At 37.7% G+C, this 18,246-nt stretch overlaps 1 long non-coding RNA gene across 1 annotated transcript in view; it reads right to left on the minus strand.

Moving 5' to 3' along the window:
• Positions 1-11,955, minus strand: part of LOC148224378 (uncharacterized) — an 81,817-nt gene extending 69,862 nt beyond the window's left edge. The window contains exon 1 of the long non-coding RNA XR_015802871.1: positions 11,910-11,955. This is a non-coding gene — a long non-coding RNA (uncharacterized LOC148224378). The remainder of the gene's footprint in view (positions 1-11,909) is intronic.
• Between the last annotated feature and the right edge of the window lie 6,291 nt (positions 11,956-18,246).

The raw sequence follows: 18,246 nt of genomic DNA on the forward strand, positions 1-18,246 counted from the left end.
ACCATTATCAAATAATTTGAATTGATCTTCAAAGCTATATTTAGAAATTTAAGATGTGACATTTTATGAGGATCAGAATATATGTTGTTTTAAAAGAGTAGGAAAAGGGTATTAAAGTGGGTTCTGGAAGTCTGTTACATAGTTTGAAAGCAGAATAGACTAACTCATGGGGCTGTATATGATATTATTACTCCCTGGATTATTATCATAACAAAAATCACATTCCTCCCTGGAAAGAGTGAGATAAATTCCAGCACCCTTCCTTTAGCAAGAGTGTAAGGGCCTCCGTTACTCCTGGAGTAACCATACCTTAGTCAAAGACTTGCAAATAAGAACAATACTTACAATGGGGTGAGTTGAGATGAATTTTCACTTTACCCATTGCAGTTCTGAGGTGGGACTGTATGAAGAATGTGAACCTTGACCTAGATTGCCAATTTGCTTTACACTATTGGAAAACTCTTGGATAAAGATGTATCAAGGAAATTTTGTCTAGAAAACACTTTGAATGCAAAGCCAACCCAATTCTCATCAGGTATTTTTCTTAAACAGTTTTAAAAAGATACTATTAAGTTTTTAAGTGCCTCCTGTGAAGTACTAAGTGCTGTTAATTTTCATGGTCATTAATTACTTCTTCCAGTAGAGAAATTCAGAACACTTTCCTGTCTAAGAACCATTAAGGTCAATGAGCAGCAGGAGATGCATGAAGAGAGAGACAAATAAATGCAGAACTGCCACTGATGATCTAGGGAACCAGGTACAGGGAGTAGAAATCTAAGTACTGAAGTAGTCATTGTTAAGAAACCTGCTGTAGTACCCATTTCTTACAATATTAGTGTTTCAACTTTGTGAAAATATATGGATTTCACTTGACACTGCTAACCCTATGACTGCTATGTAAAATATTTAACCATCTATTAGAGCCTCCAAGGCTTCCACAGTCAGCTGAAGGCTTCAGTGCTTTCCATTCATAGTGTATGAATAATACATATAGCCTTCACATCTCCAAAGGCTTATTAGCCTTCCTATAATGGGCCTTCTTATTATCAGCACCAAAGTTTCCATGGGTTTTATGTATGATGAAAGTAACAATGCAGTGTGAAACACATACCTCCCTGCTAAAAGAGATAATCACTCCAATTTCTGCAGGTGAAGCCTGTACTTACAGAAGGAAAAGAATGTCCCTGCCAGCTTAAGAGAATGTCTGTCTTAGGAACTCTATAATTGAAAAAAGAGGCCATTTTTCTTCATCTTCTCCCTTTTAAATGTGCTCTCACTCATAAATTCATTTGTTAGTCTGTACAATGATTATTGTGAATCTAGAGCTGGAAATGCATTGTTGGGTTTTAAGCAGCAGAAGTTACTATTATGTATCTCCAGAAGAAGACATAAATGATCAAAACCCTGTCCTGAAGCAAGATTGTGTATACATAGAAATGGATCAATAAGATACCCCGTGTATTTTTATTTTCTGTCTTACACTAGAAGTCAAATGAGTCAAATGTGAGCAAATTAAGAAGCCAGAGAGAGGAGTAATGGGTTCTGCTTTCTGCTGTGGCACTGATTCACAGTGGAATAACATCAGATATGCCTGACACCACACGTGGCCATTTCTTCTGCAAAACAGGTCTTTAACCCCTCACATGTATGTTTATTATTCTACACCTGTGTAGTTATTATAGGATGATAATAATTTTTTACTTGACTGTGGCTTCATGAGGATTTGTTGAAGTTCAATACTGGCATGGATAAAAGTTACCCTAGGAAATTAAAATAGTATTTAAATTTCAACCAGTTGAATGCACACATTCAGACATGCTCAGCTAACTACTTCTAGTGCTTATCAGCTCTATCAGTAAAAAATATTCTGTAAGACAGTATCAGGACACAAAAGAATGGAAAGTACTTCAAGAATATAATTTTCATCAAGAAAATATGAACAAATTATTTCTGCACCCTAGTAACCTGTTGATAAAATATAATCGTGTAGAAACCGTGGTTTGAGCACTGACATCTGCCTCAGTAGAGCTTATTCTTATTAAAGTCACTGAGGTTTCCCATGGGTGGACCACAAAACCGATTTAAACTCCCCTGAAAGTAGCTGAGGACTGTTCTTTGGAGCATTTGAAGCATCTGCAGATGGTATTCTTGGAAGAGAGAAGATTCATTCAACTTTCAGTTTATAAATCATACTTATATGGAAAAAGTTTATCAGCCTTTAGAACGCATTCTCATATTGACATATGGTTGTATTTCTTTGAGCAGTTTCCCTCCTATTTTTCAAAATAATACACAGAATCAAACAAATTGCTTTTTGTTTTATATTTGTCATTTATACGAGTTCCAGGATGGCATTAGGAAACACAGAACATTGCACAAAGGCTTGATTTATCTTTAGTATGCTATGCATCCATTAGTTATATAATTTGAATTACTAACAGTGTAGTATTATTCCATTACTCAGCAAGGGAGCTATCAGGAGCATATGAACAGATTGCTGAATTTTTCTTTAGCATTTCCAGTGTTTAGCATAATTATTCAAAAAAATACTACAGAAGAGAAGCAAACAGATTCATGTCACTCAAGGCAGGGAGAAAATAGAGAAGATACTTTTTAAGTAATACATTAAAGTACAGATAAATGAACACAAGCCTTTGAAGCATTGACACTATATACATGCACCAACATCCCAGAAACTGACCCCTGTGTGAGATCGATGGCAGAGGGTCATGACAGGAATTTTGTTGATATAATATTTGAAGAACTCCAGTTTTGATCTGGTTTAATCTCTGTTGAATAAACTATAAAATTGTTTATGTTTCAACACTTTGCATGCAAATTATGACCAAATTTAGATATTTCTTGCTTTGACAAAGTGTGTCATGTCACCATTAGATTCTCAGACAAGCCAATGTTTGCTGTACAGGCACTATTGAGAAGAGCATAATTTGTAGTAAACTTAGAAATGTTTATGCATGTGCTTAATTTTCTGCCACAAGTGGCTCTGCTGAGGCAAATGAAGCTATTCCCATCACAAAGTAAAACATGCACAAAAATGTAAGTGTTAACAGGGATCCAGGCTGCACTTAGATACAGACAAGAATTGAAGGGGGCTTGGGGTGAGATTAGGACACGGGTGTCAAAAGGTATCAGGCTCCTTAGTCAGAAATAGCTTTGAAATTGCCTTTCTGAATTTCAACTCAGAAATATATTTCCAACACTGAGTACACATCCATTGTGTTGTCTCTACGTTCTCAAGGAAAACATTTAGCAAGGCTACTATGAAGATAAGTAACGTGATTTTTAAATACACAGAGGGGAAAGTGAAGGCAGTGTTCTTTCCCTTATACAAGAGGGAGGAATTTCTAAAGTATTCTCTGTGCTGGACATAGACTTCCCCTGATTTTGGAGGGAGGAGAAGGTGCTTTGGCCTTCATAAAGCTAGAAAATCTATGACTTGTCCTAGTGGAAGCTGAAAGAAGAAGAGCAGACTCTTGTGTAGAAGTTCTCTGATTCTACACCTTCGACAAACCACTGCAGCACATCCTCAGTGTGGAATTCCACATATTGATTACATAGCTAAGAAAATGCTAGCACATGAGGAATAAATTGCAAGCCTTAAATTATGCTTAGAGACCTTAAATTAGCAAAATCAAACTTGAATATAGCTCCAGGTATAGAACGCACAGCTGGCTTATCACTGTAGCTTGCATCAGAGCAACTCCACAGAAATAAATCAGTAAAACCAGTGCATATAAAAAGGCAATCAGAAGTGATCTGCCACCCCCTTCTGCCATGCCCACCTGCAAAATGAGATCAATGGCTGTATTAATGGAAAACATCTAGATAGATGTAATCTATTATGATTCATAATAACATGTAGACATTCACCAAAAAATTCAGGATAGATACTTTATTCCCTTGAAAAAATTCAATCTTCATTCTTGCCATAAAATATTTTGGTAGTTGAAAATCTTGGCAAAAGCAAGGGTATCTGATAAAAACTAGATTTAAGAACTTGGAAAGTTTTTTAGTACAGGAAGTAACTAGTCTTATTCTCCTCCAGATAATTCAGCATTTTTGCGTAGAATTGAATTTAAAAATTGATAGGCAGAAGAATGTGACAAATCAGGGACCTACAGCCCTTCCTAAGATAAGTGTTTACTTATTCATCAGTGAGCTTTCCAGTTTAATGAAGAATTATATCAGCCAGTTCATCTCTCCCATGTGGAACTAAAGAAAAATAGAGGTGGAATGGATCAGAATGGAGTGGAATGGACAGTGTCATCCATCCTCCTGCTCTGTAGTACAAAAACGTACATAAACATCATTAATGACCAAAATTAACTATCCTTTTCTTAAAAGTGCCTTCTGCTGAAAACCTTTGAGCAGTGTCCCATGGATACAGTAGCAGGGAGGAAAGTGGGGAATTCATGAAAAGTCATTAAGAAGACCACAAAGAAGTGAACAGCAGAATTTTTCACCTGAAAGTGAAAACGAGTTGTGACCCTTGGTTGTAATCTCTTACGAGAAGAAAGGAGCTGATTACGAACATTATGGTAATTTTTCCTGTGAAGAAATGAATATTTTCAATGCAAAGCATCACACGAGAGAAAATGATTCAGAAAGGACTCAAATTGCCAAAATTTTGGAGCAGCACTGTTTTTGCATATCTATTTTCTATGGAGATTTCTAGCCATTCTTCTCTTAATTGTAATTAAGTTTAACCTGATGCCTTTTATTCTATCCATGCTTTCAGTTTTTTCTGGTGAGGATTGTGACTGCTGGGTTCATTTGAACTGGACTTCATGTTTCACAACCATAGGCATGCAGCATACACTTGCTCCTGTTTTCTTGTAGAGCTATTAATTTCAGTGAGCGTGTATTTTCTTGGATGGGTTGTATGAGCATGTAATGAAACAATTTCAGTACATATAAGACATCTACCACTTTTCTCCCACTCAAAAAGCATCTTTTCTTGTCCTAGCAGTCCAATGTGATTTGTTCCTGAAAAATCTTTTTCTTTTTCTCATTATCTGCTAATATTCACAAATGCTTTGCTTATTTATTCCAGAATTTTTAAGATATTTAGTTGACCAGAGCCAAAGCTCTGGCTCTTCTTTATCAACTTGTTCAGAGGCTAGTATGTCTAGACTGTTCTCTCCTTTTACAAATCTACCCAAGAGCCACAGTTCTTCATAACACCAACTCTCTGTTGCGAAATAGCCTTTACCTGTTCGCCGGGTCTTGTAACTCATCTGAGAAGGCTAAATTTGAAAATACCTTCAGGAAACTAACCCAAGGACCTGAACTTTTTTATCCAAAATCTAGCCTGGCTTCGTACTCTTTTAACTACCACAATATTTATATAAGCTGATTGTTTAAGGTTAGTCTTTCGAAAAGATATCAACCACTTCAGACTTCTTTCCTCCACCTGTTAATATCATCCATCCGTTGTTGAATAGCTAGAAAAAGTATTTTGTCTTTCTGTTAAGACTTCAGATACTTTAAAATTAATTATTTTTAGCTTTTCTTAGCCTTTCTCTTTGCATACCTTTTAATATCCTTCCATTTTTCCTTTGCATACTACAACCACTTACTTTTTCAATTCAGCTTTCAAATCTGATGTTGCTTCTGATTCATCTGCACTTTCTCTTTATCCCTGTGAGGCCACTGCAGAGCTGTTGGTACAGTTAGATTAGTTTTCTATTACTTTTCCATTGCAACTCTCATTGGGAAAGTTAAAATTTGCAGTTCTGGTGTTACTATTTTCCGGAACAGTTTCCTAGAATCTGGTCTATCCAGCAGCTTCAGTCATGAAGACTACAAGCTGAAAGTCATCAGTTATTTTGATATTTTAAAATTTCTCCATTCTCTTCTCACTTGATGCATTTAAGACCACATCCAGAAGCAGAGGAAAACCAAAGCTATTTTACTTCTAATTCTGGTTGGGGAAATGTTTCCTAATTGTATTCATGCATGGGGAGGAATATTTTAACTCTTTTCAATATTCTAAAAACTGAAAAGCATGGGAGCATTTTCAACATTAAAAGAAAGAATAAATCAAATTGTGAATATTTTCCTAAATCTATTGACGTTTCAGTACTGCAAAGTTTATAGTGTTTCAACCAAATTGAGTATTGTTGTCAATAATAATAATAGTGCTTTATGTAAGTATGAGAGAAGAGCTCATTTTGGTAAATGTGTCATCTCTCACAAATCTCTGTTAAATTTTAAACTTTTCACGTATCAGAAATGTGCATTTGATCCTCAATTGAATCCTTTCAATTCTCGATTGAAAAATTGATCCTCAAAACACACAGAAGGAGAACTGAATTTTATGCAAGTTCAATGATAATAGTAGAAGTACTTACAAATCTAGCACTTTTGGAGGTTTAGGTCTTTTAGAAAAACATGCTAACATACAAGATTTGATATTCACTTTTTGTTCATTGAAAGACAGAGATTGAATGACACCACAAGTGTCAGATGTGGTGATGCAAGCATAGAGTATTTTATTCATAGAATACCCAGCTTCTTTGATGACAATGCTAAAAAAATCTGGTTTTTTTACAATCTTTTTTTTCAGAGTCTCTTGTGAAATTAATATTTTATTTCTGCCTACACTGCAAAACTTTAGACTAGTATTCTATTCACAAAGCTCCATTTTTGTAATGGATTGTAAAAATTCTCCTAGCACCAACTGATGTGCTCCACTTAAGTATGAAAACTGTTGAGAGTTTGTATTGCTCAGGCAGATATAAGCAATGTATGCTTTTACAAGACTACAAAAAAGCAAACAAAAACAAAAAAAAGAAAAAAAGTTTCTAAATATTCCAAACAGTCTTCAGTATATCTGTTTATGTTCCAGTGTGAAATGCATGACTCTGGGATGTACTCTATATGGTTGTCTGTTCTCTCTTAATAGCAAAGAAACAAAATAAAATAATATCCTTCTTAGACTTCCATCAAGAGCTAGGAGGAAGAATTTGAGAAATAGAAGTTATTTTTCTTCAGAGATGCTCAACTGTATTACACCAGGTCATAATTAAATCAGTTGAGAGTGATATCTCTGGAACACTCATTTTAAGTCAGACTGGTATTAATCATCTCCAAGGTGATCCCAGTTTCTATGGGAACTATGATATTTGTTTGTGTTCCTAGCACTGGCTGGTCGCCCAAGTTTGGCAGCCTCCCTATAGTAATCCAGCAGATTAGAATGTTAAGTCTCCGTCATGAATTTTTCATTACTGCTGTCAGCATGACACTGTCCTTTATAGAAATAATTACTAATTAATAAATCCTGCTCTGTGTTCAGATGGGAAAGGTTGCCTATGCTAAACCTGCCCTTCTGTAACCAAGCTGTTTAAATCCTTTTCAATTTTATCAAGCAAAGAAAGCTCATTTTTTCACTTGCTGAGCTCTTTCAAAAATGTCTAAACTCCACCATTTGTTTTATTCCCGTGACTTTTAGAAATACTTTCCTGCTTCAATTGGTATCTTTCCTGTGTGGAGATGCCATGCTTTGCTTCCCTTTTTATTTTGGTAGGAGGGAAGAGGACAGAACTTATAAAGTCAGTTCCAGTTGATTCATGCTGAAAATCTGGTCTCCCTTCACTATGAAGCAATATAAACTCTCAAACACACCTCCACTGTCATGGCAAAGTACAGAGGTATCACAGTACCTGGTGTCCTTATGGTTTTTTCCTACAAAGACATGCTTATCATGAAAAAGTTGCCCCTTCTCTTTTTATTGTCATTTATTTTTTTCCTTTAAAGGACCTGTTAGAGCATTCATACCTAAAGCTTGCTCAAGCCTTTCTTTTGATCTCAGCCAAGCAGAGAAGCTCAGGGGGCTCACTATGAAGAATTTGCAGTAATGGGCCCAATCAACAGGTGAAGGGTCAAGCCTCAAGGAGTGGAGGTACTGGCCCAGGATCCATTGCCATCGTTCATCAATCCTCCAAGTGCAGAAATCTCCAGAGTTCCCTGATTCTGAGAGGCCTCACTCAGAGGGAGATTGCAGGTCAAACCTGCTGTGGGCCAGGAGATCTCCAAGGGTCTCATTTTGGACTGCTGTTTATAAGGCATGGAGAAAGTGGACCTTAGTGATCACACTGTTTCACTCTGGTCACCCTTCAGGTTGAAAACTTTCTTTGGGAGTTTGAGAACAAAAACATTATCCCGATTTTGCTGTTATTCAAGCAAAAAGAAAAATGTTTCCAAGGCTGTTCAAAAAAAACCACCAACAACAGCAACAAAAAAACTAACCAGGAGCTTGTTAGACAGCACAAGTTCCAGACATTCAGGAAGAATCACTGCAAGTGCTTACATCAACTTTGTAGCACCACAGAAAAAAACCCACAATCATTTATGACACAAGGGAAATATCACTCACAAAGCTTTTACATAATTTGTAAAACCTAATAATTAAACACAGAGTTCTGTGAATATTGTTCCTCTGCATATCATAGAGAACTGACATAAATTATTACCAATACCTCAGACTTATTACCAAGAATAGATAATGTTATGGAGTTTATAAGTACATAATTTACATTTCTCCAGTTATGTCTGCTACATATTATGGGGGCTATTCTTTGCTCCTATCAAGCATTTATCAGAAAGATTATTTTATACTGTAAAACACTCACAATTGTAATTTCGTTTTGTTTTCTACTAAAATACTTAATCAAAACAAGTTTGATTTTATTTGCCCTTTTGCTTGGAGGAGGAGCTTTCCAAAAATGAAAAAAAGCAATACTCCCATAGGCAGGGACTTAGTCCAGGGCTCTTAGTCCAATAGCTAATCTAATGTTGTGGCATACTGCACCTCACTTAGATGTAATAAGTAAGAATTTTTGACATTCTTAATTTGGAAAGGCAAAGCATCCTCACAGTTACAATTCACAGAACTCTGTGCTAGCAACAGCTCAGCCCTTAGCTGCAGGTACCAAAGAAATGCCAAAGGCTTGGACCAGAGTATTCTCAACATCAGTACTTCAGTCCAGTCACAGATACTCTAAACTTAGATATAATATGTGAGTCAGATAAGTAGATATGATCAAGCTAGAATTAATTAAGATCTGTTGTGTTTTAACCCCAGACAGCAACTAAGCACCACTCAGCTGCACTCTGTGTGATCCTTAGAAACACAGAGTATGCCATAAATCAAAGAAATGCTAAAAAGAAAATAAACTCGTTTTCAAGTTTTTCTCGGTGGATGCCACAGCATACAAATTAGAAGTTTGGGTTATTCTCTTCTCAGTCTACCATATTTTATGCACATGTTCTATGTTCTATATGTTTTATGCACAGTAAAATACAGCGTTTCAAAACTCATTTAAGAGGATATCCTTCTTCACGAAAAATGAAAAAAACTGTTACATGAATAACGAGGCGACTGAAATTAACTCTTGTTCCTTAGAGGAGTACAAGCTCTGTCTCGTTTAGAGAAACTTATGGAAGAAAGGCGATCCTGGTGTGACAACTGTTTTAAAATTCACAGGGTGCGACCACTCTGCACACTTTTCATACCCTTATGAAAAACAAACTTTTCCTGGCATCTCTTCAGGGAAAGAAGCAGTTGTGAAGGGGATGATATCTAAGATGCTTAATCCTTTCATAATGAATTAATAATGAATCCTTTCATAATGAAGTGTGTCTCATGAGAAGGTCTTCAGAACTGTGTACCAGCCTCATAGGCATGGCCAAACTCCCGTACAAGGACCTGGCAGTGTGCCTTGCTTCTCAGAACAAGCACCTTTGAACACAACAGGGCAGCTCAGCTTCTCCATGAAGCCACACTTTCTTTCCTCTGCCATCAGCTGAAGTTGTCAGCTTGCCTTCGTGCAGCTCACAAAGTGGACAGTATATCTCCACATACAGAGTAGCTTGTGCATAAGATTATTCAGGTTTTTTTTATTGCTCTTCTGTTTAATAAGTTTCTGTCACTGGGGCAGTCAACAAAGGAAATATTATGAAATGTGGTGTTTCTAAAGGCATCTCAGCAGTTAATGGTTTGACTGACATGGGACTCTGTAAACTCTTGTGCACTCTATTAAGAATGTCAGCTCAGAGAAGCATTCAAATGTCTAAACTATTGCACAACAACAAGTGATGTAAAGGAAAGTCAGATTTCAAACTCTTCTTTGGGTCTAAACACAAAGGTACAGACAATTTAATTGGGATTAGCCTACTTCTAGATTAGTAATGGCTAACCAGGTGAATATCTGCCTACCATAAGCTTGAGTATTTCTCTGGGAATTTCTTTTCCAAATCTATATTTTACAGTAAAGTCATACATTATGAAACAGCTAGTATACCTCATTACAGTAAAAAGATTTTAAAGAGAAAAGCTGCAAAACTGGGAAAAGAAAGTGGATTATTATTTAAAAACTAGCAGGAAGCCTGTAAGAAGTGTTTGTTTGAGTACAGGACTTTTAGCAGGAAGAGAAGGAGGAGTTAAGATTTATTTAAGATTTTTTTCTCTTCATGACATAAAACTAACTTAAGATTTGCTTTTTGTATTGTACTTTTATCACCCAGGAACTAAAAAGATACATGGATATATCATTTCATTTCTGCCAGTGGAACTGTGCCAAAAAAGTACTATATAGAAAATTAAACTCACTACAAGCAACCATACTGGTAATAAAAATAAAAACAATAAATCTTCTGCATATGCAGTAAGACAGCCCAGATATCAGATTTCTTTCCTCCATAGGGATCGTTTACTGTTCTCAGCAAAGTCCAGCATTACACTACAATGAATGTCAATTTGATAAAGCGGAAAAATTAAACCAAAGACAGTCTGGTGAATTCAACTGCCTGCTTCACCTGAGGTGAGGTGCTCACCCCAGGATGTGCCTGAGCAGCCCCCAGCTCTTCGTCCCACCTCCTAGACAGCCATGTTTGCATTAATTAATTAACATATACATTACACTCTGTAACCATATGAAGTTACAAAAGATTTGCAACCTGTGAAGTACCTCTGCAGGTGAACAGGTCATGTTTCAACATCAGCAATTTGAAAGACTTACTTGAACTAAGGCAAAACATGAGGTTGTATCTATGTGCCCCATCCTTGCCTCTTGGGAGGAGAAAAGGGCTGGTCAAATTTTCTTATGGAAAGACTTGTGCAAGGCTTACTTCCCAGGACTAATTTTTAAAACAGTAGTATGCTGCTGTTGGAGGAAAGAACTCCAAGAATTGGTCAAATAAAATAATAAAAATTAATTTCATTACTGAATTTGGCATATAGGTTTAAGGCAAATATTGGCATTATGTGTACTGGCTTATAGCTTAAGGTTGTACCCTAATAATCAAATATATACAGCTAATTAATATTGCACTTTTTTTTCTTTCAGTAAAGGTGTAACTAATGTAGCAATGGAAGATGCACAGCTAGAGAAATGTGCTTCCATTGTCACCAGAATTTCTAATAAAAGAATGCAGCACAATGACCTAGATACAGTATATCACTACTCTCTCACTACCCTCACAGATGGATAAACCCAATGTGTTAAATGGACAGAACTCTTGCCCCAGTGCTATTCTCAGTGGTTAGATTATTGCATAAACTCTGACTTGTAATTAGTTTGAAATTCCCACACTGCCTAATTATGGAGAGTAATTTCCCAAGGTTCCCTTCCTTATGAGCAGAGAGAAATAGGCTCCTCCAGAAGGTTTGAGGTTTTTTAGGTGTGCTGGTTCACTTACTATAAAGGTTCTTTTCTTCATTGAATTATTAAATGTAAAGAGACATTGGGAAACTTAACCTCATTTTCAGATTTTTTCAAGCATAGCTAATATATGTCTCTGTGTTTATGTGGAAGGAAAGGAGAGTTTCACTCTCCATTGCACAACTAAATCACAGTAGTTTTGTATGACAATGTGTGTTAACTAACCTCTGTAATCATCAGCAGAAGCAACTGATTCAAGAAGAAATGTCAAATTTATGAATGTTTGCCCAGAAAAATAACCCCCAAATCTGCCTTTTCTAACCACTTTGGATCATCTGTAAAAAGATGGACAGAAATATTGGTCAGTTGGGGTGCAAGTTTTACTTACATCATTATAATATGACTTATTCCAACATTTCAGCATTCTTATGAGAGAGGTATGTTCAGGAATGCTAGAATAAATAAATGTCAGGATGAATACTGCTAAAAAGGGAATGTTGTCAGTGATAGCAATACAGTAATGGCACAGATCATTGAGAGAAATTAATAGCATAATGGTTTGCTTTTTCTTTTAATTGCTTTTCATTTAACTGAAAGATTGAGGCTCTGGTTTCCATCCAAATCTTTTCACAAGTAATTGGTGGGTGCAAACTTCTGTCAAAAGTTAATATTTTCCAATAGCCCTCAAACCAAAGTAGGCAATAGAATGTTAGCACTGGCATTTCTAATTAGAGCTCTAATTACATAAAATCTTTTTGCCCAAAACCAGCAAGAAACTGTTCCTACTGTTAATGGGAGTAGTGCTCCCACCAATCAACATTCTGGTACAGTATTCATTTATGTGAATGTGAAAAGCCCATTGCTGCATACTACCCACTGTCTACTGTTACCCACATGTAACTTGAGTGGCAAAAACCCATCCAGCACTTTACGATCCTTCCAGCTTTCTTTAAAATTCTGCCTCAGCACGGTGCTTTTCACTTTTTAATAAGTATGTTATCAAGAATAAACTAATATCAGAAGCAATAGGGAACCTCAGCTGCAAGCCAGCAAATTCCAGTATTCTTTATACCACCACATGGACGCATAGAATCATTTAGGCTGGGAAAGGCTTCGGAGAACATGCCATCCCTAAAAAAAGTTCCCAAGTGCCACATTTATATGTATTTTAAATTCCTTTAAGACTAGTGACTCCACCAGTTCCCTGGGCAGCCCGTTCCAGTTCTTGATAAGCCTCTCAGTGAAGAAATTTCTTTTACTATTTAATCTAATCTTCCCCTGGCACAGCTTGAAACCATTTCCTTTTGTCCTAGAGTCATAGAATATGCTGAGTTGGAAGGGCCTCATTAGGATCATCGAGTTTAACCCCTGGCCCTGCACAGGACACCCCAGGAGTCACACCATGTGCCCAAGAGCATTGTCCAAATGCTGCTTGAGCTCTGCCAGGCTTGGTGCTGTCACCACTGCCCTGAAGAGCCTGTTCCAGTGCCCAACCACCCTCTGGGTGAAACACCTTTCCTGATATCTAACCTAAACCACCCCTGGCTCAGCTTCATGCTGTTTCCTTGAGTCCTCTCACTGGTCACCAGAGAGAAGAGATCAGTGCTTCCTCTGTTATACCTTTAATGTATTGATTTTTCTTGCCTCTTTATACTTTTTTTCCCCCAGTAAGTTCAATTAAAAAGTGTCTTTACCTTACTCCCTCAGTTCTATATCACTTCATTACTATTTGTGGATTTTATAGACTGGGATGCCACTGGCAGTTGATACTGCTCACAGTTAAATACTATATAGTGTTACTCACCAAAGTAAAATTTTTCACCCAGAAGAAAGAGAGAGGAATGGAACAAAATTAAACAAATACGCAGAACACAAAACCAAGATGCCCTAAAAAGGAATAGCTTGTGCTGTATGGGCAAGAGGGAGAGCAGGGAGGGGTGTCTCATGATGATTTCTTCTCTGCATTGAATTTTGTCTCCTCTAATTACCTGAAGAAACAATATAGCCCTGCAGGAAAGAAAAACATTGGCAAACAGCATCGTAACCAGTGTTTTCTCCACTTTCTATGTTTCTTTAATCAGACATAAAAGAATCTTTTAAATCATATGTATAAAAAATAAAAGAGAAAGCAAACTTTTCTCAGCACAAATAAAGGACTTTTCTGGCTTTGGGAAATTTCATAGAGCTGACCAGGAAACAAACACATCTTCCCAGCACAACAGACTCTGTAGCAACCAGTGTGTGTCTGACTATTTTATGTTCATGCACAGTGTTTAAACTGCACCAAGTTCATGCTACTTCTTCCATGAGCATAAAAACATAAGACCATATACTTGCCTAGATGGCTGCACCAGCCTGTAATATTGGTCAGGAATGGACCTAAAAAATTCTTGCACAAGAGTAGAAGTGTCATTAATTCTGCCTTTACTATTCACAGGTATCCTGGCTAAAGACTCAGAGAAAATCTTTGCATGTGATCTTGCAGAGTTTATGTTCAAATACCAGAGCATAGCTTGAACAGTAAAATTTAACCAAGATTTACTTTTTTTAAGGTATTTAGGTTCATGTCTCTCCTTGCTGCCTTAAAAAACTAGAGTCAACCCTGTAAATTTGGCTTCACCCACATACAGGCAATTTTGCTTAAATGACATCAGATCTGTAAGCACATTTACAGTGGTATGTCTCTAAATTCCAGCTGTGTTCCCAGAGGCTCAGTAATGTAGAAAACCTTCTGATAAAAAGTGCTGATAAAATGGAAAATATGCCATTGCAGTTCTGCTGTAGCACTTGCACATCAAACACCCTTCCATGGGCTAAGAACAGATCTCTGGCCTCTGCTGTGAATAACAAAAGTATAGCCCCAGGTCTTTGTCTTATCAGCATAAATCTTAGTGTCTGAGTCACTTAAAACCTCATGTTCAAAAAGATCACAGAAGTGGTACAAAATATTCATTTGTTTGAGAAAACATAGAGCAATAGAGGAATAAAACATTTTTTCTTGTTGCTTGAGCTCAGCAGTTGGTGTGCTATGGATGCTGCCTAGTCAGAGTTAGGAAAATTGGCAGAGAAGGCCAGCAATTAGATAGCAGATGAGTGTGCACATCCAGTTAAGCTATAAGGTGACTGCTTGAGAAGCCCATACAAACTGAAGAAAAGCAGTGAGAGGGACTCTTTGGGAAAGGAACCCAGTGGCTCCATTCCTAAAAGACAGAAAGGCGGTTTGCCATGGGGAGGGCTGATTAATGTGCTATCAAGTCAGCTATTTGTATTGCTCCTCACCCAGATGGCTAATATGGCTTTTTGAACAGAATTCTGCCTTAACTGACAGGCTGAAGCTGGTTTCTCCCCTGAGGATTTTAGAATCTTACCAGAACTGCTCACTTGCCTTGGTCATGAGAACAAGATGACAAAGGTATGCATATGCTTAACACAAAACAATTGTCCTTTTCGATTGGTGAAAGCATTCTTCCTTCTGATCTTTCAATCTTCCATTCATTTACAAATAATAATTTGGCTTTGGTCTCTTTCTTACGACTTTTTTTTTGCAACCTGCAGGAGAATCAGCCTCAAGTAGATGACTGCAGGGAGCACCACCCTGAGGTGGGGGTGTTGTCTCTGGGTCCTGCAAGAGTCTGTGAGCCCCACAGGGGTCTGCCACAGAGGAAAGCAGCCTCCATTCTGTGCCTCCCTTTGGACTGTGTTTGCTGTTACACTCTCCAAATGATGACAGTAGACTACTTCTCTAAACGGTGCTTTATATTTGCAGGGAAAATCAAAATACAAGAGTACTTGTCCTGTATCTTCTTACCTAAGAACCATTCTTTCCAGTGATGGTTGTCCCAAGAGCATGTACATTATCCTCTCTGCCCCAGGGTCTCTCAACTATTTATATCATCTATGTGATACCTCTTTGTGGTGTTGTTTCCTCTGTCCACAGGGGGTTTAAAGGCTCTGCTCCAGCCTGCAAGGGGGGATGGCAATCTCTGCGGGTAAAAATGTATATTTAGCCATCAAACAGCTGTTATTTAGGAGCCTTTCTATCTCTCAAGTGTAAAGGACAGCCAGATTTCAGGGCAGGGTAGACAAAAACGCCAGTGAATGCATCTGTTTAGGAGTTCCTACTCCATTTGCCTCAGCCTCCAGCCATCAGCACCAGTTAATGTGGTCATTTGACTTGTGAGCTAGGAGAGAAGCAGAACAGACTCTCTTGTTTCCTCAGGATGAGGCCCTTTGCAGGCTGGCAAAGCTGCAATAGCTATATGCTTGTACATAGCTGGTGTGTGCATCAAGAATGCATTATGGCAGCCTCCAAGGGTCACACAGCTGGTCCCAGGCAGAATATATCCCATAAAATGTCGTAGGCATATGAGTCCATAGGGTTCCTGCATACCAGGAAGTGTTAAATCAAATACTGAGACACCTTATTTTAAACCCTGGTGACTGAAGGGTCTGGAGCTACTTAAATGTTTCTGCTGATCACTGGAGTTATGTAAACAATCCTCACACCTGGGAGCAAAATGTTTTTCCCTTTTCCTATCTCAAAAGTCAAATGCCCCCTTTTGACATTGCTTTTTTGTAAAAAGAGGTTTAATAAATAAGTGATCAAGAAGATAAAGAAACAGAATGAGAATACCTTACACATCTAGAAATTTTTCTTTTTTCACCCTCTTATGTTCTTCTGCTCTGTGTTTTGGTCTGAATGAAATGGTTCTTAGTACAGGTCTCCATTCCTGTCAAAGCCTGCCATCAGTCACTTCCAAGGAAGGAAGCAGATCATTCTGAAATAATCATCGCTATCACTTTTTTTCTCCCCATCTCTACACAGAAACTACAGAAATTACACTGTGAAATTAAACTTCTCTTCTCCTCTGTCTTCCATGTTCTCTTATAAGAACACTGAAGAAAAACAGCACAAAAATTAAGTTATTATTGTAGGAATCTATCCAGATACACCTACAATCATGTTAACATGGTATAAATTCATTCACCCAGCTCCATATGCAGCCACAAGACAGATTCAGACTGACTGCTGGGATACCTACAACCCATTCCACATCAGATGAGCATGTGTGTTTTCTTTGGGTGCATATGGCTCTATAAGGAGCTCCTTGTTTCCACAAGGAGCTAAACTCCTTGAGCTTTTGTAGCTACCCCAGGTAATTCTCTCCAGGCCCAGATCATCAAAATTAAGTTAAAAAAAATCAAGAGGCTCCCTTAAAAAGAAAAATCAGATATTTTACAAGCAACTTTTTAAATTTAAAAATTTAAGCTTTTCTCCATAATTTTCTCTCTTGTGAGTTTGCAGAATATGCTGAAGCAACATTCACAGGAATTTTGGTAGGACAGAAGTAGTTTTCTAGGGCTTGTTTCCCCTTCCATTGAGAACATCTATTCCCACAAAGTGCAAGAAAATTAGTGTCCAAGTAGCTCAAGATTTACAATCAAACCATGACAATTGGCAATATGGTTACAACAGGCAGCTCTTTGGCACCTGCTGCTTTCCAGGACCCTTTCCAGCAGTCCTCAACCCCACACTTCCCAAAATACACAATTTCCAACTCTCTAGTGGGTCACTGTTTTTTGGCAGAGCCCCTTCAGCTCTATTCTGGCCCAGCTTGTACCCCTTCTGTGGAGAGTCACTCCTCTGACAGCTTTCTTGCTTGCTCAGCAACCTGTCCAGTTTCTTGTCACCAGACTCCTACCTGGTTCATAATCTAGGGCAGCCAAGACCTCAGACACTTCTGCCATCTCTAGACTTGGAACCATCTCCTGATGCTGATTTTTTTTTCAGGCTAAGCTTCTGCAGTAGTCAGTGGTATCTTTGGCGATTCCCCAGGCTTACCGGGTGGGAAAGATGTAGTTCTTCAAATAGTAGTTATCCCTAATGTTTGTCACCAAGCTTCTGGGTTACAAAGACTGGGAGGAGGACTATCCTACCTTCCTTTTTGTCTGAGTTGCCTGCTTTTCCTCTGGAGGAATGCTGCTTACCTTTAAGGAAAAAAATAAATGGAATAAATGGGCTTTTATTTTTTTTTTGAAACTGGTCAATCTGTTCATTTTTCCATATACTTCTGATCCTGTCTGGCAATTTTCCCTCCATTTTTCCTGGCAGTCTCCCCACACAACAAGTGTCTCACTCCCTGGCTGGCTGCTGCAGAGCTTCATGTCCAGCTCCATTTGCTACCTGCTGTGGCATTTGTAGAAAAATGTGTATTGAACTTGGCTGAATGAAGAGGATGTGAGAGACCAGGAGTGCAGCTTCCATACCTAGGCAAAAAAGGAAAGAAAAACAAAAAAGTGCTATGTATTCCTTTATTTAATATCTTTGCATGGAACCCAAAACAGAAATTCGCCTTCATTTTTTCTTTGTCAAAATAAGCATTTCACAAAAACTTCTACTTTCCAGTTACTCCATTTTGATATTTCATTACTTATTTCTCCTACTTTCACTCTTATTTAATATTTTAGTATTGTCTTCTTTTCATCAAAGGAGTGAAGGAGATTAATATATTGCATGTTTATTAGGAGGAAGCAAGGATGATTCCACCAAACAGGAAACCCA

Source organism: Sturnus vulgaris, chromosome 3 (genome assembly GCF_052056855.1).
Source record: "Sturnus vulgaris isolate bStuVul1 chromosome 3, bStuVul1.hap1, whole genome shotgun sequence".
NCBI lineage: Eukaryota > Metazoa > Chordata > Aves > Passeriformes > Sturnidae > Sturnus > Sturnus vulgaris.